Raw genomic sequence first — 22,063 nt, 5'->3', positions numbered from 1 at the left:
TCTTTCTTACTCCTGCAGGAAGGATTAAGAGGTGTTCTATCTTTCAGATATCTTTGAGACGACCGATAAATTGAAATGGCTCTTATAAGGTCCAGTGAATGTAACTTCTCTTCCCTCTCGCTGTTAGGTTGAGGACAAAACGTTGGTAATGTGAATTCTTGATTCAAGTGGAAAGAAGATTCTACCTGTGTTTTAGCAGGAGCTCCCACTGTAATTTTCTGATATGCCATTTTGCCCATGGCACAGTATCTGGGGTTAAGGAAAATATTCCTAGTAACTGAAGAGCTATGCAAATCTGGATTCTGCATTGAGACTGTATTAGAGCTGACAATGCCTGGATCTTTATGCACCTTTCTTCCGAGAGTGCCACTGTATCCTGCAGGGTGTCTATCTGTACTTCCAGAAACTTGATGTAACTGACTCTTCTCCCAATTTATTAGCCATCCATGATCTTGAAGAAATAGAATGACTTGATTTACTCTGGTCTGTACGATCTGTTTTGATTCTCCTGCCACCAGCAGGTCGACCAACAGACTAAATGGGAGACAAGTAAATTGATAATGCTTGCCCAGGCTACAGAACCTGAGATATGCCTGATGCTGTCTGGCAATGGGGATATGGAAATAGGCGTCTAGGAGGTCTATGGAAGCCAATAATTCACAATTGTTCAGGATTGACTTGATTGTCTCCATCTGAAAAATGATTTACCTGGACATACTTGTTTATTTTTAAATCTACTCTTGTCCTTGACTTTATCAGAAACAGGTGTGAATAAAAACCTGTACCTCTCTGAATGGGGGGTACACATTGTAATCACTTAGGAACTGAGCAAATTTGTCAGACTTTCCTCCAGAGCCTTGCGCTCTACTGACAGTAGGGGTGTTCTTGACATGACCATTTCATTCTTGATTGAATTTTATTTTGCAGCCATGTGTGACTACATCCAACACCCATTTTTCCAGAATGACTTGTTTCCAATTTTCGGCAAACTTTAGCAGTCTGACACCGGCAGGAATAGAGGATTGAGGCTGCACACAGTCATAATACTGACTTGTAGTCAGGCCTATTGTTATACTGATGAAAGGACTGCCTTGATGTACCTGTTAAATATTGTTGCCATATTGGCGACCGGGTGTATAGCTTCTTGCTTCCTTGTATTGTTGTCTTGCAAAGAAGAGAGGTGGATATTTAATCTTCTTGTCCTATGGTAAGCTATGTGATCTCCCATCGGTTATCTTTTCAAACATGGATTCTAGTTTGTTGCCAAACAAAGAGATCCTTCAAAAGGAATCATAGCCAATCTATTTTTAGAATGTGCATCCGCCAACCATAATGTAACCAAATGGCTCTTCTAGTCACCACACCTGAAGCCACAGATCTTGCAGAGAATGATACATCTAATGATGCCTCACCCAAAAATTAAATCGCCTTTTGCAAGATCTCTAAATTTTTAGAGTCGTGACATTTTTTCATCATTATTAGCAAAAAGTGCTACTGCCATGCCTGACCTGAGGGTGGTTACTGCAGATGTATGGTAACCCTATAAGGCCACCCTCCACCTTAATTATCCATAGGATCTTTAAGGGAGGCTTCATCTTTCAATTGGTTGGTATTTCTGGAAGTCAACCCTGCAACATCCTCTTTAGGCACAGCATCCCTTGCGATCTTTACTCCATTGCGTCCATGAGGATAGGACAGAGCACACCACAGCCATTTCAGTACCCAAACATAACCGCGAGTACTCTATACCACCACCGATATATAGAATACCAGAGCTTCTATCATCAGTGAATTCACCCAGCTCACGCCCGGCGCACTACAACGGCCAGCATTACCCTAAGATCCAGGCTGCTATATTCCACACAGATTACCTATCACTGTTACACCTGTGATATCCCTGTGTCATTTGTTACTTGCTGTTCTACCAGATTTACAATACATTTAAGAACTGGTTAAGAATACCTCATGTGGACTAACTGACACCAGCACCAACACCTGGTGAATTGCTGAATGATTATGCAGCATAGGGCCGTATTCAATTACAGGCGAAAACCCGTTATCGCCGATGACATCATTTTCGCCTAATTCATTTTTTCCCGTATTCAATTTCAAAGACTTTTCGCCGGTGCGAAAAGTCTTTGTATAAAATGGGTGAAAACTTTTCTCCTTAGAATAGCTGGCAAGAAAAAGTGCAGAATTGGGGTTTAGGGGTACAGGCTTAAAAAAATAGCCTGCACCCCTGAGAATGTGTTAAAAAAAAGTGTAAAAAAAAAATCAGGACACACCAAAAATTTTACATTTTGAGGTTAAAAAAAAAAATAGGGAACACACTTCTAAAATAGCTAAATTTAATCCAGAGGGGTTCCAAAGTATGCGGCAGGTGTTTTCTTCAATGCGGGTGATAGCGGCAGGTGCATTTTTGAAGAATTTTATAAAATCATTTTAGGGACTTAAAAATATGCTTGCACCCATTTTCAAGTACCCCAAATTGTATGGGCATAGTTATTTTTCACAAAAAAAAATTGCTAAATGCTCTTCTGCATCACCTTCTTCAAAGCCGCATTTATGCACCTGCTGCGGCTATTTAAAAACCCGATTTCCCTTCAGCATGCAAAAACGGGGGTATCCATAGTGATCCCCCATGTCTGGACATTTTTAGGGGGGGCCAAGGATGATTTCCCGAAAATTGCCACATTTTTTCGCTGCTTCCAGTTTCGCCAGCTCCCGTTTTCGCGTCCATGGAAATTGAATACGGGGATAAGCGGGCACGCGCGATAATTTTCCGCCTGGAAAACAGGCGAAAAGTCTGGACTTTTCGCCTCAAACTGAATACGGGCCATAGTGTATGAAATTCAATTTATTTACAGAAAACCTATAAGTATAAATGGATATGATGCTTGACTGATGGAAGACTAGTAAGTGATGTGAGCCAAAAAATTGTAAAAAGTCTCAACATAAAATTGTGCTATCACATTTATTGCAGAGTATGTTTTATTGTTACAAACAGCAATCAATGCCACAATCTGCCATACGGTGTTTCCAGGATGAAATTACTACATTTGTGGCTGCAATTACGCATATAACACAAGCAAAAACATATTCTGAAAAGGCATCCTGAGGTAATAGCTCGCTGGCATTGGTTTCAGGGTATATGACCATTGTTGTGAATCTTTAGAGGGAATTTGCAAAAGGGAATAAAACTGTATAATTGGAGAAGTAAACCCCTCATGAATTGAAGGAAAAACACATAACTATTAAGGTACATACACACACAGCGATTTTTTGATCGTTTATCGTCCAATCGTTGAAAAAAAATCATTCACTTTCTGAGTTAAAACGATGAACGATTATCGTTCATGCGCGTTCACGTTTGTAGTTCAGTCAGACTGACCAACTCAACAATTTTCAGTAAGGGAATATGCAAAAATAGTTTGTAGTTCAAAAAAATCGTTCATTACATTCAGTAACTGAACGATTTAGTAAACGATTTTCGTTCATTTTTCCCTTGAAAAAATGAAAGAAAATCGTTTACTAAAATCGTTTATTACTTACATCGTTGTGTGTGTACGCACGCACCTATACTGATAGGTAGAAATCACTTCAGGTTTTACAGCTTAATTGAACAGAAAAGTACAAAGTCTATTGTGATTTATTTTAGTTATTTAACTGTAACCGAGCTGGTTGTACCTGAACTCAAGAACTTGCCAATGGTCTGACACAAAAGTTAATTGGAATTTCCATTGATACCAATGAATACAGTGAAAATAATCCTTCTCCTCATCATACAGTACAGAGCAGATGAAATTTCCTAGAAAAAAAAGGATGATAGAATAAAAAATATTTATTTGCCTTCTTCATACAATGCTTCAATCTTTAAAACACTTCATTTGCAGCCAGATACTATATTAACCACTTAATTTACATTTTTTTTTTTCTAAAAAAACCCTCAGAAATTGTCATTTTTCTATGAGTGAATTAGGTGAAGAACATCTATTTCAACTTATCCAAAATGATTTCATTTTCACCGCTAGGTGGGGGTTCTTGATGTGCTGACCAATCAGCAGTGATCGGTAGCGCAGCAGACACTGGGGGAGGGTGCAGGCAAGCAGAGGGACTAGAAGGTCCCTCTGAGAGCAGCAGCTGCGGGAAGATTCTCTTCCTGCAGCCACCCACAGTTTATCTGACTAGTTTAATTATTGCGACTAGATCAGATAACGCACTGCCTGGTGTGGTCGGAAAAATGATTAATATACATTACATCCTTGTCATGACATATAGACACTGTGGGGCTGATTCTGAGTTGGCTGCGACTGCACATGCGCCTAAACCCCTAAAAAGTGCATATATCCCATGGGTTCATGTCACAGTCGTAGGGGTGATTCAGTCGTATGGACTCTGGAATGCACTGGGGGTTGCTAGAGTGGTGACTATGCAGATGCACAAATATACTCTGTCTTATAGGCTTGTGATGGGGGTGTTGCAGGAGTGGTTGCAGACTGAGATACTTAATTGCGTACATCGGAGGCCATACTCTGACGGAAATACTGCACCTAGCACCGATGATTGCAACTGCAGCCACTGAAAGGGGGCATCCCTGTACACCGGAGGAAGGGCTGACACTAGCATTATCATAAAGTCGCAGACACCACTACAGCAAAATAAGTTAACATGGTCGCAGCAGCGTCCAACTTAGAATCACCCACTGTGTTTTCAATTTGTACTACACACAATAAATACCGTTATAAAATAATTCACAACTAACTATTGATAGCTAAAAAGGTTGGTCTACAGTGTACCCAGGAGAAAAATACACAAACCTCTAGAGTACACACATAGCTGATTGGTCCCTAGGCTGTACAGGCGGATACGAATTCCCTTCAACCCGGACCATCCAAGATTGTCCTACACACTATGCGATTTAATAGACGGAACAATACCTTGTTCCGTCCTTCATTAAACTGCACTGCCCCGCATACGATATCGTCTGATTGGCCGTGCAGCATGGCCAACCAGATGATCTCGTATGTGACCTGTGGGAGATCGCAATTGTGGGTACACACTAAATGATCTTCACGATTTGTCATTCCAATATGACAAATCGTGAAGATATCATTCTAGTGTGTACATGGCCTTAGACTACATCCACATTTGCTTTTTTTCTTGTGACTTGTAGGCATTTTAAGCACTGGCAACACAAGAAATGAGGAGAGAAAAAACGTGAAATCTGATGTATGTGGGTACTTGCATGTGGCTAAAATAGGAAAACTCTCGCAAACATTATTCAGCTTTTCTTCCACAACAAAATATTCCTATAGAAAGATTGGAATTAGTATATATTTTTAGTTATTAAGTGCACATGGGGCTGATTAAAGGACCCCATACATGGTGCGATATAGCAGCCGATCCGACGGATTGGTACGATATCACTGCTATATCAGTGTATGGGCATGATATCGGCGAGTGCGCGATCTCGTGGGATCGCACGTCGCTCCTCCAGCTCTTACTGCATGTTCACTTGATCTGGGGATGTGATGTACGATCCCAGGCAGTGCTATGCGGGTGGGGGAGGGGGGGCAGGCATATCGGGCGGTCGGCCACCTGATAGCTCAGTGTGTGAGGACCGCCCGATATGTTGGTCGTCGGATCGCAAGGTGCATATCGCAGAGGGTATGGGGGTCATTACAGTTCAGTGCAAATTTTAATAGATGTACAATTAGCTGGGACGCAAGTGCAAACTTTTTTTTTAGCATGCAGGGCAAATACTGAACATTCTTGTATGCTGCAAACACATACTGTCCAGCCCTGTCTTATTTTATTTATGTTTTGCTCTGAACTGTAAATCAGCACAAATCAAGGCCTTGCTTGATTCTGTGGTTTCCTCAGTGTGCCTAGATCTAGTCTACACAATGCACTCTATGGTGTATGCTGACCCACCTACAATTTGGTTGTGTAAACATTTTGTGTGTGTGGGGGGGGTTCATGTCATCATAGCCTCACACCCCACTACTGGCCTTACAAAGCAGACTCCTCAAAAGTCTCCCAGAAGGCACGAGTTAAGGCCTATTGTACACTCCAATAGGAAAGTGGAAAAAGCTGAATGGCATGCTTATATTAAGGGCCTGATACTGAGTTGGATACAGTGGAATTATTTTTTTTTCTTTTATTAACTTACCCAAGTCGCATTGCGCATGCGTCCAGATAGTGTGTGCACAAAGTCAGAGTTGTGATTGATGCACACAGGAAAGACAAGATCTCAAAAATGTTTTTAAAATGTATGGGCATTCCTGGGCAGGGAGGTGGCTTAGCGGATGCATGGAGGTCGTGTTAAGGGAGTGTTGCGGTTACTGGCTGCGTACAGAGACACAGAATCGCTCACATAGGAGGCTATATTCAGATGGAGAATCTGCACCTGCCATAGAACAGATGCAAGTCTCGATGGTGTGACCGATGGTGCATCTAAAGACGCACCAATTGGTGTTTCAGTGTATACAGTGAAAGTGGGCCTCTCAGTCCTTGCACATTCAGAAGCACAGATGTACACCAGGGAAGGGCTGTGAGGTGCCAATTGCATGCAATCGCATATGTGTGACCAGCAAAAGACGCAGACACAGATGAAGACGCGTCAGGGTCAGGTCCTAAAAGTGCAACCTCCTGTCACATTAATACATAATTTGATTTTCTTAAATATTATATTTCTTCTGAAATAAAGTTTGGTTAATTTATGGCTGAAATGAATGAGAGTAAAAGGATATTTGGGATGACTATTACACTTTTGTGTTTGAACCTTTTTTTCATATTGGAAAAAATACATCCAAAATGCACTTCTTCACCAAAGAGTGAATGGAAGGCATTAAATATACTGTATTGAATTAGGACTATAGAACGAAACAAAACTACCTCCAGCTCAGAGCAGGTGCAACTATGTCATCTTTTTGCACAGCAAAAATGTCTCTGCACCCATAGGCAAAGGAAGGATCGCCCTAAAAATGCAATCTCTCCCTCCCTTTAGCTAATTTGAATAATTGCCATAGTGCCTGATTCAGCATGGATCACAGGGTCTGATTCAGCAATGGACGCAATGCTGCGTTCGCACGCACTCGGCCCATGTTTGCAATCTGCACATGCGTATAAGACACAGTGCACGTGTGCAAACTAGCTATTGCGATACAAACTAGTACCGTTTGTGGGTGGTGAGGGGGGGTGGTCGGGCAAACTCAGGCGTGCCTGTGCATTTGGACGGCGTTTCAGGAGTGTGCATAATTAAGCCCTTGCGGCTGCGGACGCAGCCTGAGGTCTAGTTGCACACAGGAATTCTCGCAATGTCTGCGGGAGGGTCAGGTCAACAACTATTGTCCGTATGGGTCCGATGGTACTCGATGTTTACACTATCTAGCCAGGTATAGAGGACGCAAGTAAAGGGAAGTGGGTGGTATTATGTAGTGCTGGGCGTCTGTTAATTCTGCTGCGATTGCCGTGTGTATGCATTCATTAGTATATTCTTTTTCAATTGTGTGCGTCCGCATCCGTGCATTCCTTGTTGAATCAGGCACACAAAAACAAAGCTGCACGCAGGCATCTTTGCATTTACATCTGTACAATAATGCAAATGCAGCAGGTGTATGACACCCCCTGCTGCATTTGCGATCCTAGCACTGCGACGCTGGTCGTGACGGTGGACGGTACTGGGCCTCCGGCCAGCTGAGTAAGCCTCAGCTTACTCAGGCTGGCTGGCTTGCAAGCCCAGGACTCTGCGACGCAGATCCTGGGCTTGCCACTCCCGGAAAACGGGTTGGACACGCCCACGTTTCAGGGAACAGCGGCCGCCCCTGCAACACCCATTAAATTCCTCTGCCTGCCAATCAGGCAGAGGCACTGAAGGTCTGATTGCGACTACGCAGGAACTATTCTGCACACTCACAGAATGGGTCCTGCGCACAGATTCCAGATAGTCGGGAATCTGCGATCAACATTGCACTTGCGTGCACTGCTTTTAGTGAGACTTCCACCACATTCTGAGTTGTGCTTATGCCACGGGAACGCCTATTTTAGTTGTATATTTTGCACCTTAGCATGGGATAGGTGTAAGTGCTAATGAAAATGATGGAAAAAGTGGGGCGGTGCAATGCATAAGGATCCATTCATATTCTGAATGCGGCCAAATTCGGACCGGTTTTCAACTCAGAATCACGCCCTAAATGTACTTTTTCTTCAAAATCAGCAGTGCTTACCAGTACGTCACTATGAAAATATGAGATATGGTAAGAACTTACCCTTGTTATCTCTATTTCTACGAAGTCCATAGGGTTCCACAGGATACCTTGGGGTATAGGTGTGACGTCAGTCGCTGGGCACCATAGAGTTAAGCTTTTCAGCCTCCCAGAATGCACTAGGGACCCCCTCCTATACCCCGCCCCCGAGCCAAGGCACCTCAGTTAGTTATCAAGTCATAGGACGGAGGAGGAGAAGGAAGAGAGAGAAAAAAGATCTGGACACATACAAGAATCACATTCTCACCAGAGGGAGACGGAAAACCGGTGACCAGAGCAAAGCCCATCTGCAGTACAGGTGCGACAGGGCGGGAGTCCTGTGGAACCCTATGGACTTCATAGAAATAGAGATAACAAGGGTAAGTTCTTACCATATCTCATATTTTCTACTTCAGGGTCCATAGGGTATCCACAGGATACCTTGGGGATGTCCCAAAGCAGTATCCTTTAAGGGTGGGGACGCTCCTGTGCAGAAAGGAGAATCCGCCGCCCGAAGGAAGCATCCTGAGAGGCGAAGGTGTCAAACCTGTAATACCTCACGAAGGTATGGACAGAGGACCACGTAGCAGCCTTGCAGATCTGAACTGCCGAGGCACCACGTCGAGCTGCCCACGAAGGACCCACAGACCTAGCGGAATGAGCCTTCAGAGAAGGAGGGACCGGTAGGCCTTCATGAAGATAAGCTTCAGAAATAGCCATATGGATCCAGGCTGCCAAAGTTTGCTTTGAAGCAGGCCAACCCTTTTTACGGAAGCCATAGAGGACAAACAAAGCGTCCGACTTCCTAAACGAAGAAGTGCGGTCAACATAAGTCCTTAAGGCCCGCACAACATCCAAAGAGGCCTCACCCACGGAAAGACCCGGTGAGTTAAAGGCCGGAACAACGATTTCCTCGTTAACATGAAACTGGGAAACAACTTTGGGAAGAAACTCGGGCCGAGTGCGGAGCACTGCCCTGTTCCCATGAAAAACCAAGAAAGGGGGTCTACAAGAAAGAGCCCCTAACTCAGAAACACGTCTGGCCGAAGCAATAGCCAGAAGGAAAACAGTCTTAGCTGTTAGCCATTTAAGATCCACTGAGCCCAGTGGTTCAAACGGCGGTCCTTGGAGAACCCTCAGGACCACAGCCAAATCCCAAGGCGCCACAGGTGGAACAAAGGGCGGCTGAATGCGGAGAACACCTTGCATAAAGGTGCGCACATCCGGGATTGTAGCAATCCTACGGTGAAACCAGACAGATAGGGCCGAAACCTGTACCTTCAAAGAAGCAAGGCGAAGCCCATGATCTAGTCCCGCTTGCAGGAAGGCGAGAATCCGAGACAGACGAAACTCCCGCGGTGCATAACCTCTCGGTCGACACCACTGGAAGAACGTATGCCACACGCGATGGTATATCCTCGCGGAAGACGGTTTCCGAGCTCGTAACATGGTACGCACCACAGAGCTGGAAAACCCCCGGGACCTCAGCATGGCCGTCTCAACAGCCACGCCGTCAAAGACAGCCGAGTCAGGTCCGGGTGAAGGCAAGGACCCTGAGACAGAAGGTCCGGTCGTAGCGGCAACCGCAGAGTACTGTCCACGGACAGACCCTGAAGGCCTGAGAACCAGTGCCGTCTGGGCCACGCGGGAGCTATCAACAGGAGCGTCCCTCCTTCCTGTTTGAATTTCCGGATTACCCGTGGAAGAAGGGAGACCGGAGGGAACATGTATGCGAACCGGAACGTCCACCGGACATACAGAGCATCCACCAGAGACGCCCCTTCGTCTCTTGTGCGAGACCCGTACACCGGCAACTTGTTGTTGTGCCGGGACTCCATGAGGTCGATCTCTGGAAGACCCCACCTGTCCACCAGCAGTTGAAAAACGTCCGGGTGCAGGGACCATTCCCCCGGATGAACGTCCTGGCGACTTAGAAAGTCCGCCTCCCAATTTAGCACTCCCGGGATGAAGACTGCTGATATGGCCGGAAGATTGCGCTCCGCCCAAACCAGGATCCGAGAAACCTCTACGAGAGTCGCCCGACTGCGAGTTCCTCCTTGCCTGTTTATGTAGGCCACGGTGGTAGCGTTGTCCGACTGGACCTGCACCGGGTGACCCTGGAGAAACCGATGTGCCTGCTGGAGAGCATTGAAGACCGCACGGAGTTCCAAGATATTTATTGGAAGCTCCGCTTCTGTCGGCGTCCACCTGCCCTGGAACAAGTGTGGACCCGAAACTGCTCCCCAGCCCCGAAGACTGGCGTCCGTTGTCAACAGGACCCAATTTGGAACCCAGAACGGACGTCCCTTGTTGAGGTGGGTTGTCTGTAACCACCACGCAAGGGACAGGCGAACCTCCGGGGTGATCACAATCGTCTGGGACTTCAGAGACTGACGCAGCCCGTTCCACTTGGACAGGATCAGGTGCTGCAGAGGTCTGGAGTGAAACTGGGCGTATTTCACCATGTCGAACACCGACACCATGGAGCCCAGTAACCTCATCGCCGAGTGTAGGGACACCCGGCGGCTGTGCAGACAACTGCGCACCCTTGACTGCAAAGCAGAGATCTTGTCCTCTGTCACGAAGATCCTTTGCTATCCCGAGTCCAATAAGGCTCCAAGATGCAGAATCCTCCGAGACGGGATTAGAGTGGACTTCTGCCAGTTGATTAGCCAGCCGTGCCGTTGCAGCAGTGCAATAACAGGTCGTCCAAGTACGGCAACATGCGGACTCCCTGCAGCCGCAGAGAAGCCGCAATGACCGCCATCACCTTGGTGAAAACACGTGGTGCTGTCGCCAGGCCAAAAGGTAACGCCCGAAACTGGAAGTGGTCGCTGCGGATTGCAAACCTGAGGAACTGTTGATGGCGCAAAAGAATAGGGACATGCAGGTAAGCGTCCTGTATGTCAAATGACACCATATAGTCCCCAGGTTCCAGCGCCAGAATGATGGACCGTAGGGTCTCCATCCGAAACTTCGGGACCCGCAAAGACTTGTTGAGTGCTTTGAGGTTGAGAATCGGACGATACGACCCATTGGGTTTCTGTACCAAAAACAGATTTGAATAGAAACCCTGGCCCCTCTGGGAGAATGGAACAGGCACTATAACTCCAGCCTGGAGCATAGTGTGCAATACCTTCCGCAGCTCCGTAGCCTTGTTCCGGTCTGATGGTAGATCCGTGGTGAAGAATCGAGCCGGGGGTCTGTGCCGGAAGGAGAGGGCGTATCCGTGGGAAACCACCTCCAGAACCCAAGTGTCTGTTGTAGTGGCCGACCAACACTGGGCGAACTGCAGCAGGCGGCCTCCCACCCTGGGATCCCCCAAAGGGAGGCCCGGACCGTCAGGCCGCAGGCTTGTCATCTGGCTTGGGGGCCGGACGTCTGGTACTCCATGCCTGCTTCCGGGGCTTGGCCGATTTCTTAGGACCAGCCTGTCGAGGAAACGACTGTGGTTTGGGCCTGCCCTGGGCCCTAGATGACCGAAAGGACGATGGTCCAGAACCAGAAGGAGCAGCGGCCGACGGGAGACAAGCCGATTTGGCTGCCGCCAGCGTGGCCACAATCTTATCCAGATCCGGACCGAAGAGAACTTCTCCGGTAAACGGCAACGCCTCCAGACCCTTTTTGGAATCTGCGTCCGCCTTCCAGGATCGCAGCCACAAGGTGCGACGAGCAGCCACCGCTGCTGAAGAAATTCTAGACACCAGAGTACTAATGTCTAGGGCCGCCTCGTTGATATAAGTGGCCGAATCACGGAGATTACCAATCAACTCCGCCTGTTCGGGCGGACAGTCGGAATCAAAAGAAGCCTCTAATGAATCCGCCCAGCGCTCCATCGCTCTGGCAACCCAGCAAATGGCCATAGCCGGTCGTGCTGCCCCCCCCCGCAAGGGAATAAGCGGACTTCAGGCAGATCTCCACCTTGCGGTCCGTAGCATCCTTAAGGGAGGACATAGATGGCATCGGCAATTTGGCACTACGGACAAGACGGGTCACGTGAGAATCCACCTGTGGAGGGGATTCCCACTTTGCAAAATAATTATCTGCGAACGGATAAGCCACCGCCAGGCGTCTCTGCGGCTGGTATCTTTTGCTGTTTCCACGCCTCCTCTATATGGTCCACCAACTGACCCGAAAGAGGAAAAACTGTGGCATCGCCCTTCACATCTTTGAAAAAGGCATACTTAGATTTAGCCGCTGGGAGAACTTCGTCCTCAATCACCAAGGCTGTGCGGACCGCCCGAATAAGTCCAGGAATATATACTTTGGACTTAGCATCAGCGTCCTTAGTATGGAGAGGTTCCTGATCGTAAGGATCCAGAATCTCCCCATCATCAGACGTCCTCTCGTCATCCTCATAAGGAGCCGACAGAGACGCCACCGGCCGTTTATGCGGCCGCATCACAGACTCCCCTTGCAACACATCCGACAAGTGCTGTACAGAACTCGTCAGGGAGTTAACCCACGCTGGCTCCTGAGAAACCGGGAGCGGGGAAATAGGGAGACTGTGGGGTACCACCAATTGTCCTGGGAAACCCTGCATGGGTGACGACACCACTGACTGCTGGGATAAACCCATCGGTGTAAACGCGGGCTGCGGAGCTAACTGGCCCACTAAGGCTGTAAGCGCCTGAGCGAAACAAGCCCAGGGCGGCTCCTGTACCGGTGCTGTAACCGTAAGAGGCCGCGCCATGGACAAACACTGCCGGCAAAGGCCCTCCGCGCTACCCTCCCCCTTTCGGACATGATGGCACCACGTATGTGACCTCTCTCACCAATTATAACTTAAATAGGCGAGAGACCACCCTGCAGCACCGCACCGCAAGGGCTTAGCAGAAAGAACAGGGACAGTAATAAAGCTGACAGTTTAGAGAAAGGTTACAGGCAGCAGCGCTAGCACAGTCACATACAATGCAAAGAAAATCAATTCCTGCACTAACAGCGCTGATCACTCAACTACGCAGACACAGGGCCTGGTAGGACACAGCGCTGCATACACAGACCTGACCACAGCGGAGGAGAGGTATGCGGGGGGGACCCAGACCACGATGCTTCCGTCCAGCGCTTCCAGCAGCGTTCACCATGCGTTCTGGAGAAGATGGCCGCCGAGGAGCAGAGAGGAGGCTGGCCTGGGGGAGGAGCGCTGTCACAGGACCAGTCGGCAGCGTGCAGAGAGAGCTGTGTGCAGCGGGGGAGGCGCCGGCTGTGAGACAGGGAAGGCGCGCTCCCCTGGCATGCATTTAACCCCTGGGACGCCGCAGCGCTACCGCTCTGCTGCGGTCCGCTGTCCCAGGGGGTAGTGGAAAGCGGAGGTTGGTCGCCTGGCTCCACGCTGCAGCCAGTCCCCAGGGAGCCCCATGCCTGGGGACTTAGGACCATGTGACCAGCGGGGACCCACCACGGGACCCCGCTGCTTACCTTTGTCCCCCTTGGATCCGGCCATGGTCCGGAACATCTGGGGTCACCGCTAGCTGTGACCCCAGATGCTCACCAGCATCCCTGGATCGGTACCGGCGTTCTGGTACCGGCGGGGGTATAGGGAAGACAGCATGGACGTCAGGACTGACTGTCCATGCTGTACATTCAGATGTGCAGCCACAGCTGCACTGAAGAAAGCTTCAGGGGCTCTTCTAGCCCCCACTCCGACAGGTGCACCCGACTCCGGCCGGGCACCAAACTAAACTGGGGTGCCTTGGCTCGGGGGCGGGGTATAGGAGGGGGACCCTAGTGCATCCTGGGATGCTGAAAAGCTTAACTCTATGGTGCCCAGCGACTGACGTCACACCTATACCCCAAGGTATCCTGTGGATACCCTATGGACCCTGAAGTAGAAATGGCCTTCCTCTGCCCTAATCCTCCCATTGACCAGTACAAACGTCTACTTTTTTGCAGATGACACAATCAAAAGCAACCTCTGCTCTCTCTGGGCTCAATTCAATGCAAATTGAATAGCGCTGGGAAGGTGCCCCCGATGGTGCGATAAGAAATCCTTTAGTCGCTCAAACAGCGCGCTGTATTACATAGCTGCAGAAGCTCCTTCCCACGGCTATTCAACATCGCACTGAATTTAATTCGGCCCATAGAATATTCAAGGTGGTTTGTGTTTCAAATGGAATTAGCCGAAGTGTTGGGCAAGGGGAATCCACCTTCTTCCAGCAACTGAGCAATTGGCAGCATTGACTATGGGCCTAGTTCAGTGTTGTAGGTTATTGCACAACCGCTGCGACTTTGTATGCAGCGGTTGTGCAAAAATATGCTAATGCTGCAGGAGGTGTCTTGTGTAAATAGATGCCTCCTGCCGGCTTCTGTGATCCACTGCGGTGTCCGAAGATGCGCCATCGGATAACTTATGTGAACATGCAAGGTTACTCAGGATGGCCGTGAAATTCACGCAGAAGGGGCCAATGAAGCCGATACTAGCCTCGGCATGCCTCAAAAGTGGGGGTGATACGCTCCCTCTCATCGCCCCTTCCCTGCCCTCATATGGCCGAAGCATGTCAATCATGCTGCGGTTTAGGGGGCACTGCTACCTTTGTCACAGACACCTATTGGCACATGCACAGTACAAATGCTGCACAAGTGCCGATTGGCAGTGATAAGAGTTATACACAAACCATCGGTGTATGTACAACTCTGAATCAGGCCCTATATATCCTATCAAAGTCTGGGAATGGTTAGGATCATTTGAAATCAGTCTATATAATAAAATGTATTTATATAGCACTTTTCTCCAAGAGGACTCAAAGCGCTTTACATTTGCAGTAAATACATCATGTTACAAAGGAGGTTAATAAAGTTAATGTGTATTTGTGTAAAAAGAGTCTTGCGACTGTCTCCAAAAACTATATGACTATAATATTAAGGAATCTTTATAAATATTTAATGATCCCTGTTGCATTTAAATGTGTTTGCGACTGCTCTATATACTTTGTGCATCTTTTCCCATATGTTCCCCACTTAATGGAGCGTACACACGGTCAGATTTGTCAGACTTGTCAGATTTGTCAGATGAACGATTGAACGATTAAACGATCTGAACGATTTGAACGATTTTAACAAGTTTTGAACGATTTGAACGATTTTTGACTGCATTAAAATGAATGGAATCGTCCAAGTCTGACTGCAAACCCATCAGATGTCAGAAATCGTTATCTGACCATCGGGAACGCGCATCGTTGATCGTCCATCGTTCAGGCATGTCAGATATGAACGATTTTCCTTCAGATATGAACGACTGAACGATTTTTAAATCGTTATCGTTCATATCTGAAGGAAAAATCTGATCGTGTGTATGCACCATAAGAGTCTCACGATCAGACTGCTAGTCTTGCACACATGATTAACACTTCACATTTCAGCACCTTATACACTGCTTCACACTGTTTTATTCATGTTTCATGTTGTAAGTCAGTGGTTCTCAAACTCGGCACTCAGGACCGCACACAGTGCCTGATTCAGAGCCGGACGCAATATGCGCTCGCTCATTCAGAAAAAGGGGCGTTCGGATCTCCACTCCCCGTTTTCAAGCACCTTCCCCTGTTACCACCCACAAACGCCTCATCCTGTCACTCAAAATTAGCAGGCACTCGCTATTTTGCGAACACACGATTTCCGACCGCACTGACTGGTTGGCGCATGCGCATTACGACCCATATGCATGCGCAGATGTGCGAACATCGCTCGGAGCGGCCGCTTACGAGCGGCTCTGAATCAGGCCCACAGTTCGCATTTTCCAGATCACCCAGCAGGTGCATAGGTGTACTCATTACTCACTGACACATTTTAAAAGATCAACAGGTGGCGCTAATTAACCTGTGATTCTGTGAGGACACCTAGAAAATATGCACTGTTTGGGGTCCTGAGGACCGAGTTGAGAACCTGTGGTGTAAGTGATATAGCTATGACCTATATTTAATAAAAGTTACATTTTAATAATTTGCAATGAATGCCCCTTATAGATTACTTTCAGAACCTCCAACATGATCCCTTCCATCAGGTACAAAATGCTCTGCTTCTCGACTTCCCTCTTCAGTTATAACTGCCGTCACCTGTGTTGAACCAGTTAATTGATGAGAAGGGTGTTTCAACAATAGGGATGGACATCGGAAGCCCTGCATCGAATGGTTGCCGGGGTTCTGACATCAAATCCAGCAATGCGATGGCAGTGTACTTCCCAGAAAATTATTCCAGCCAGGTAATATCAAGATGTAGACGGGTTGGGGCCTTCGCAATAATAAAATGTTTTAAATCCTGACCTTATAATGATTTAAACTTGAGATAACATTTTATATATTAATTCTCCTCTTCTTCTTAGAGGCCCAGTCGTCTGCAGCTTTTTCATAATCAAAGTCTGTAGGATCTGGTCCTTCTAGTGAAATCTGCATCAGGTTATTTAGTTTGCTCTGCTTAATGTGATTCCTTAAACAGGTTTTAATTCGTTTAGGAGTACTACACCACTTGCAGGCTCCACAGACACAGGGCCTGATTCAGACCAGGTCGCAAGCGCTGAGCGCTCGCAACTGGGTCGATGGTGGCCAAGAGCGCATGCGCACGACGGAGCCGGCTCCGTCGTGCACATGCGCGAGACCCGGATAGCGATGGGCAAGCCGTCGCTCCGGGTCTCGCACCAAAGTGATGTCAGTGGGAGAACTTTCGGCTCTGTTTGAGCCGAAAGCTCTCTGGGGCTTGCGGCAACGAGACCCTACCACAAGGGTCTCGTCGCAAGCCCGATGGTCGCGATGGTCTTGGTCACCCACAGCTATGCGAGCGGCCAGGAGGCCGTTCTAAAAAAAAAAAAGACCGGCCCTGATTCAGAGCGAGCGCTCTGTCTGAGTGTCCGGCTCTGAATCAGGGCCACTGTCCCCACTTGCTGGCACCACAGAATTTTTTGTATACAGCTCCCAGATACTGGCCCCGCTTGCTGGCACCACATAATTTATTTTTATACAGCTCCCAGATACTGTACCCACAGATTTTTTTTTTCAGTTCCTAGTCCTACACAGACAGGAAGTGGACGCAGGACTACTCTCTTTAAGGTATTCAGGTGACTGTTCCCACCCAAACTGCGCACCCTTGCTTTTATACAGGGGTAGGGATCTCTGCCCTCCAGCCTGACACCGTCCTGCACTGTGATGGGTCCAATCTGCACCACCCGGCACTCTCCCCTGCCTCATGTGCTGCGTCCCCGTACAACCTACTGCCTGGCATTCACCACCCCCAATGCGCCACATCCCATTGTCCGGAACCCTCATTAATGTGTCCCTATTGCCGGCGGAAACAGATGCCAGACGGACTGGAAGCCTCCGATGGGAAGAACGTGATGTTGGAGCAGCGCGGCGTCACGTCCGGCATCCGTGTCAACAAGGACATGTTGAAGGTGATAGGGGACGGGCACATTGGGGGTGGGGGGAGTGCCGGGCTAAGTTGTACGAGGACGCTGCGTATTGGGACGGGGGGGAAGTGCCGGGCGATAGGCTGTTTCTTGCCATTGCATCGCAACCATTAGATAGTATAATCATCGCGATGGTTATACTTACAGCCAAACAGTAGGTGGAGCCTCATGGCAACTCCATCCACTTCACTGCTATGCAGAGCAGTGGTATGTGCTCCCCACCCACCCATCGGAAAGCTGCATCTGATGGATGGCAACCATCAAATTCACGATATTTGATGGCAAAAGTGCTTCCATCAAATTGGAAAAAAAAACGCTGGTTTCCGATGTTCACCCCTAGGCTACAATCATAAATTAGGAGGGAAGTTCAGAATAGGGTTGGCCATCGATGACAAAAAAGCAAGTAACCATCGATGGCTACAAACTAATTAATGGATGACCACCGATGGTTTCACCAACCAATGGTCATCCCTGTTATGTGATTGACTGACCGTGGGCCAATCAGAATCTGGGCGGCGGGGCTTCGCGGGTGTCAGAGGCGGAGCTATGCTCCGTATCCCGGCACCTTGTAAACAAAAAACACATTCGGTTATGCTTAGCCATCGATGGGGGAGAACTATCTTCTCCCCCCATCAATGTCAAAACCATTTGCCATAAAGATGATTATGAATCGATGACCATCCCCTAGTTCAGAAGCAGAGCATTTTGTACGTAATAGAAGGGGTCATGATGGAGGGTATGAGTACTTTCCCTTCCAAATTCCTCATATAGGAGTTGTAATAGTATGTCATAAACTGTGATAGTAGCATGTGTCACTACACAGTTATTGGGTCATAATTAAAAATGATACATATGGAAAGCGAGGTTTTGCAAAGATGTGGCTCTTCAGCTCGCTGTATGACTACAATCCCCAACATGCCCTACCATAGCTGACAAGTTATGTATGCTGGGGATAGCCGCAGGTTGCTTCCCTTGTGGTAAATACGGAACACAGTGACCCTCTGTAGTGCAGCTGCTATGGACGGGAGGAGGACGCGGCACACCCGTCACACCCACACTCCCTGCGCGTCGGCGTCGTTTAGCAACGGAACGCAGGCTCCGCCACGTGACCCATCTGTAGCTCTTACCGGTAGCGCTATACCTGGCGGTTGGTCAGCGGAGTAGGGAACTCGCGCAGTATTTGAATGAGGCTTTTCTCCTCCCTCGCGCTGATAGACACGTGGCTTCCCCCGCCCCCCTCCACCACCAGTAGTAGTCACGCGCCCCTGTCTCTCCTGACCCTAAACTGCGATTTCTCTCATCTCTGACACCGGCTTCCGTCCCACCAACCCGGCGTCTCCATGATTGACGTCACAAGGATCACATGACCAGAGCGATGCTCAGGCTAGGGTAGGTGGGAGGAGTTTCCAGACTGCAGGCACTGACGGGCAACTGCTGCACGGTTATTCTTTATTATTATTATCACCGCTGCTACTATTACTACAGTCATAGCCATAGCAACTATCAGTAGTAATGCTGCATTGTTACGTGTACGTGGGTATACAGCCATGGCCAAAAGTTTTGAGAATGACAATAAGTATTGGTTTTCACAAAGTTTGCTGTTTTTTTGTCAGATGTTACTATGGTATACTGAAGTAATACTACAAGCATTTCATAAGTGTCAAAGGCTCTTATTGACAATTACATTAAGTTTATGCAAAGAGTCAATATTTGCAGTGTTGACCCTTTTTTATCAAGACCTCTGCATTTCGCCCTGGCATGCTGTCAATCAACTTCTGAGCCACATACTGACTGATGGCCGCCCATTCTTGCCTAATCAAGGCTTGGAGTTTGTCACAATTTGTGGGTTTTTGTTTGTCCACCCGCCTCTTGAGGAATGTCCACAAGTTCTCAATGGGATTAAGGTCTGGGGAGTTTCCTGGCCATAGACCCAAAATTTCCATGTTTTGTTCCCCGAGCCACTTAGTTATCACTTTTGTCTTATAGCAAGGTCACAAAAGATGTTCACAAAATTTGGCGCTGCCTCATATAGCAGCAGAAAAAAGATCACAATATAAGTCACCAACTTACAGATAAATACATAAATACACAGGAAATGATCTTACAAGTCCGCGCTAATGAGAAGTTTCAGGATGATGAGCCTTGTTCATATACTCCCAACATATAGAAATCAGTCCATATGCAAAAAAACAGAAAAAGACTCTTTCGTAATAAAGTTCTTATTGTCAATATGGTACACCTTCAGTGCTGAAAACGAATGGAGAAGTGAGACTAGTCCCAATCCACAGTGGAGGTAGATAGTGGGAGAATAGTCAAAACGTCCATAGAGAGTAGATGCACCCTGTGATCACAATAAATGGTGCTTACATGGATCAGGTATGGTGCACCCACGTAGCGGTTTCTTTAGGGGTCTCCTTTACCAATCATACATCTGCAGATTCTTCATATAAATGGGATCCACGGCACCCCAAAAATAAAGGGACCAAAACAATCACCACGGATAACTAACACTCCAAAGTCTCCATTCGTTTTCAGCACTAAAGGTGTACCATATTGACAATAAGAACTTTATTACGAAAGAGCCTTTTTCTCTATGTTTTTTTGCATATGGACTGATTTCTATTTGTTGGGAGTATATGAACAAGGCTCATCATCCTGAAACTTCTCATTAGCGCGGACTTGTAAGATCATTTCCTGTGTACTTATAGCAAGGTGCTCCATCATGCTGGAAAAGGCATTGTTCATCACCAAACTGTTCTTGGATGGTTGGGAGAAGTTGCTTTTTGAGGATGTTTTGGTACCATTCTTTATTCATGGCTGTTTTCTTAGGCAAAATTGTGAGTGATCCCACTCCCTTGGCTGAGAAGCAACCCCACACATGCATGGTCTCAAGATGCATTGCTGTTGGCATGACACAGGACTGATAGTAAAGCATCCTGAGACCATTCATGTGTGGGGTTGCTTTTCAGTCAAGGGAGTGGGATCACTCACAATTTTGCCTAAGAACACAGCCATGAATAAAGAATGGTACCAAAATATCCTCCAAGAGCAACTTCTCCCAACCATCCAAGAACAGTTTGGTGACGAACAATGCCTTTACCAGCATGATGGAGCACCTTGCCATAAGGCAAGAGTGATAACTAAATGGCTAGGGGAACAAAACATGGAAATTTTGAGTCCATGGCCAGGAAGCTCCACAGACCTTAATCCCATTGAGAACTTGTGGTCAATCCTCAAGAAGCGGATGGACAAACAAAGACCCACAAATTCTGACAAACTCAAAGCATTGATTAGGCAAGAATGGGCAGCCATCATTCAGTATGTGGCCCAGAAGTTCATTGACAGCATGCCAGGGCGAATTGCAGAGGTCTTGGAAAAAAAGAAGGGTCAACTCTCCAAATATTGACTCTTTGCATACATTTAAAGTAATTATCAATAAAAGCCTTTGACACTTATGAAATACTTGTTACTATGGTATACTGAAGTAAAATTACATCTGACAAAAAGGTCTAAAAACACTGAAGCAGCAAACTTTGTGAAAACGAATACTTATGTCATTCTCAAAACTTTTGGCAATGGCTGTACATAGCTGTTGTTAATAATAATAATTTAATCATTATAATTATCTTCTAACATATTAGTTTAGTAGTAGAATTTCACCAAACACTGTACCATATCTGTTATGTATACATTGCATTATGAATATAAAGCTATTATCTCGGTAAAGTATTATTACTACATTATGTTATGTGCTTTTTCCCCCATTCCAATAGTATACACATAGATATTGGTCTGGTTTTGTATTTTCTTTTGACTTTTTGAGCATTCTTTTGGCAAATGACAGCATAACACACCTATTACATCAGTGAATTAATACAGAGGTTCCCAAACTCTGCCATTACAGTCCAGGTTTTAAGGCTATCCATGCTTGAGCCCAAATGATTAAATCGAATTAACTGAGGTGCTAATCAAGTCACCCGAGCCCAAGCATGGATATTCTTAAAACTTGGACTGTAATGATGGAGTTTGGGAACCTCTGAATTAATGAATAATGCAGTGAGAGTGTGAGACCAATGTCTGATGGAAGATATGGGTCATACCTAGGACTATGAATAACATATATAGCAGAGGTTTCCAAACACTGTCCTCAAGGTACTCCAACAGTCCAGGTTTTAGAGATATCCATGGTTGAGTACAGATGGTTAACTCAAATTGACTGAGGTACTAATTAAGTCACCTGTAGTCAAGTATGGATATCCTTAAAACCTGGACTTTTAGGGTTCCATGAGGACCGAGGCCCTGATTCAGAGCCGCTCGCTCTGAATCAGGGCCGGTCTTTTTTTTTTTTTGAACGGCCTCCTGGCCGCTCGCATAGCCGTGAGTGACCACACACAGCTATAGCGAGTGGCCAGGAAGATGGTCGCGA

General features: G+C 47.1%; 1 protein-coding gene across 4 annotated transcripts in view; it reads right to left on the bottom strand.

The window, feature by feature from the left end:
- The window catches only part of G6PC3 (glucose-6-phosphatase catalytic subunit 3), a 42,979-nt gene extending 24,043 nt beyond the window's left edge, over nucleotides 1-18,936 (bottom strand). For 2 of the 4 annotated variants that reach the window (XM_088470625.1, XM_088470624.1), the window contains exons 1-2: nucleotides 18,765-18,897; nucleotides 3,688-3,808 (exon numbers count right to left, since the gene is read on the bottom strand). The gene's annotated coding sequence lies outside the window, so the exon portion shown is untranslated. The other 2 variants (XM_088470628.1, XM_088470627.1) reach the window with 2 other exon arrangements.
- Nucleotides 18,937-22,063: the final 3,127 nt, after the last annotated feature.

Source organism: Taudactylus pleione, unplaced genomic scaffold (assembly GCF_031769625.1).
Source record: "Taudactylus pleione unplaced genomic scaffold, aTauple2 ptg000102l, whole genome shotgun sequence".
Lineage (NCBI taxonomy): Eukaryota > Metazoa > Chordata > Amphibia > Anura > Myobatrachidae > Taudactylus > Taudactylus pleione.
This window is presented reverse-complemented; position numbering and strand designations above follow the sequence as displayed.